Source organism: Psammomys obesus, unplaced genomic scaffold (genome assembly GCF_907164565.1).
Source record: "Psammomys obesus unplaced genomic scaffold, mPsaObe1.curated_primary_1811, whole genome shotgun sequence".
Lineage (NCBI taxonomy): Eukaryota > Metazoa > Chordata > Mammalia > Rodentia > Muridae > Psammomys > Psammomys obesus.
Window position 1 is genome coordinate 494,578 of NW_026590468.1, and position 3,593 is coordinate 498,170.

The window sequence follows — 3,593 nt, forward strand, 5'->3', positions numbered from 1 at the left end:
TATATAATAAGCATAGTATCCAGGCACAAGAGAGCTTTTCAGGGACTATACAAAAACAACAAAAATATGGAAGAGCAAGGGTTGGTAAGACGGCTCTGTGAGTGAAAACACTTGTCCTGAGTTCAGTCCTCTGGACTCCTCTGGTAGAACTTCTTCCAAAAGTTGTCCTCTGACTTCCACATGCATGCTACAGTATGTGTGTACCTACTCACATGCATATCCCACACAGTAAATAAATGTAATACCAACATCAAACTCAATGGAGAGAAACTTAAATCAATCCCACTGAAATCAGGGACAAGACAAGGCTGCCCACTCTCTCCCTACCTCTTCAACATAGTACTTGAAGTCCTAGCCAGAGCAATAAGACAACTAAAGGAGATCAAGGGTATACAAATCGGAAAGGAAGAGGTCAAAGTGTCACTTTTCGCAGATGATATGATAGTATATATGAGTGACCCCAAAAATTCAACCAGAGAACTCATCCAGTTGATAAACACCTTCAGCAAAGTGGCAGGATACAAAATCAACTCAAAAAAATCAGAAGCCCTCCTGTATACCAAAGAGAAAAGGGCCGAGAAAGAAATTAGGGAAACAACACCCTTCACTATAGCCACTAACCACATAAAGTACCTTGGGGTGACACTAACCAAGCAAGTGAAAGACCTGTTTGAGAAAAACTTCAAGTCTCTGAAGAAAGAAATTGAAGAAGATCTCAGAAGATAGAAAAATCTCCCATGCTCATGGATTGGTAGGATTAACATTGTGAAAATGACCATCCTGCCAAAAGCAGTCTACAGATTCAATGCAATTCCCATCAAAATACCAACGCAATTCTTTACAGACCTTGAAAAAAAGATTCTCAGCTTCATATGGAGAAAGAAAAAACCCAGAATCTCCAAAACAATCCTGTACAACAACAGATCATCTGGAGGTATCTCCATCCCCGATCTCAAGTTGTACTACAAAGCAATAGTAATAAAATCTGCATGGTATTGGCATAAAAACAGAAAGGAGGATCAATGGAACCGCATAGAAGATCCAGAAATAAACCCACACACCTATGAATACTCGATATTTGACAAAGAAGCCAAAACCATTCAATGGAAAAAAGACAGCATCTTCAACAAATGGTGCTGGTCCAACTGGATGTCCACATGCAGAAAAATGAAAATAGATCTCTATTTATCACCCTGCACAAAACTAAAGTCCAAGTGGATCAAAGACCTCAACATAAAACCAGATACTCTAAATCTGTTAGAAGAAAAAGTGGGGAACAACCTAGAACTCATTGGCACAGGAGACAACTTCCTGAACAGAACACCAACAGCACAGGCTCTAAGAGCAACAATCAATAAATGGGACCTCATGAAACTGAACAGCTTCTGTAAAGCAAAGGACACTGTCATCAAAACAAAACAACTGCCTACAGATTGGGAAAGAATCTTCACCAACCCTTTATCTGACAGAGGACTAATATCGAGTATATACAAAGAACTAAAGAAGCTGAAAAGCAGCAAACCAAGTAATCCAATTAAAAAATGGGGAACAGAGCTAAACAGAGAGTTCTCGACAGAGGAATATCGAATGGCAGAGAAACACTTAAAGAAATGCTCATCCTCATTAGCCATCAGGGAAATGCAAATCAAAACGACCCTGAGATATCACCTTACACCCATCAGAATGGCCAAAATGAAAAACTCAAGGGACAACACATGCTGGAGAGGTTGTGGAGAAAGGGGAACCCTCCTCCACTGCTGGTGGGAATGTAAACTGGTACAACCACTCTGGAAATCTATCTGGCGCTTTCTAAGACAATTAGGAATAGTGCTTCCTCAAGACCCAGCTATACCACTGCTAGGTATATACCCAAAGTTTGCTCAAGTACACAAAAGGGATACTTGCTCAACCATGTTTATAGCAGCTTTATTTGTAATAGCCAGAACCTGGAAACAACCCAGATGTCCATCAACGGAGGAATGGATACAGAAATTGTGGTATTTTTACACAATGGAATACTACTCAGCAATCAAAAAGGAGGAAATCATGAAATTTGCAGGCAAATGGTGGGACCTAGAAAAGATCATCCTGAGTGAAATATCCCAGAAGGAGAAAGACAAACACGGTATATACTCACTTATATAGACCTATAAGATATAATAAACATAATGAAATCTGTACACCTATAAAAGATAATCAAGAGAGTGGACATGGGGTAAGAAGATCAATCCTCATTTAGAATGACAGATGGGATGTGCATTGAACGTATGACAGGAGTCTACTGAGCGCATTGGAAAGACTCTAACTAGCAGTGTTTTCAAAGCAAAGACTCATGACCAAACCTTTGGCAGAGTACAGGGAATCATAAGAAAGAAGGGGAGTTAGTCTGATGAGGAAAGGATAGGAGCTCCACAAGGACCAAAGATATCTGGGCACAGGGTCTTTTCTGAGACTGACATGCAACCAAGGACCACGTATGAATGTAACCTAGAACCTCTGCTCAGATGTAGCCTGTGGTAGCTCAGTAACCAATTGGTTTCCCATAGTGAGGGGAACAAGGACTATTTCTAACAGGAACTCAATGACTGGCTCTTTGGCCTCCCCACCCCCCCAAGGGAGGAGCAGTCCTGTTAGGCCACAGAGGAGAGCTTTGCAGCCAGTCCTGAAGATACCTGATAAAACAGGATCAGATGAATGGGGAGGAGGTCCCCCCTATCAGTGGACTTGGCAAGGGGCACGGTGGAGAGGAGGGAGGGAGGGAGGGACTGGGAGGGAATGAGGGATCGGGACACAGCTGGGGTACAGAGTTAATAAAATGTAACTGATAAGAAAAAAATAAAATACAAAAAAAAAAAACAAAGAAAAAAAATAAATGTAATAAAAAATGGAAAGCCATAAGCTTCCTAAACATCACGAGTTAATGGTAGTTTTGGACTAGAACTCGGCCGCATGACACAGGAGTCTGTATCTGTAGTCTCTTTTTTTCAAAATGTCTGATGTGGAAATTGTTGCTGAGTATCAGACAAAACATCAGGGAGGTCCGACAAAGTTCGTGGTTCATAGCCTGTTGCAGTGCTGTAGACAGCCCTGTAGATGGCGCCTGAGGCATTTTGTTAGTGCCCATGGAAGGCCTGGAAAGCTTGGTGGGTAATTCTAGGTGAAGACTGCTGAGCAGCAGGGCATTAGCATAGTCTTTTTTAAAATTAATTTTATTTTATTAATTACACTTTATTCACTTTGTATCCCCCCATAAGCCCCTCCCTCCTCCCCTCCAATCCCACCCTCCCTCCCCTTTCTTCACGCATGCCCCTCCCCAAGTCCACTGATAGGGGAGGTCCTACTCTCCTTCCTTCTGATCTTAGTCTATCAGATCACATCAGGAGTGGCTGCATTATCATCTTCTGTGGCCTGGTAAGGCTGCTCCCCACTCAGGGGGAGGTGATCAAAGAGCAGGCCAATCAGATTATGTCAGAGGCAGTCCCTCTTCCCATTACTATGTAACCCACTTGGACACTGAACTGCCATGGGCTACATCTGTGCAGGGGTTCTAGGTTATCTCCATGCATGGTCCTTGGTTGGAGTATGAGTCTCTG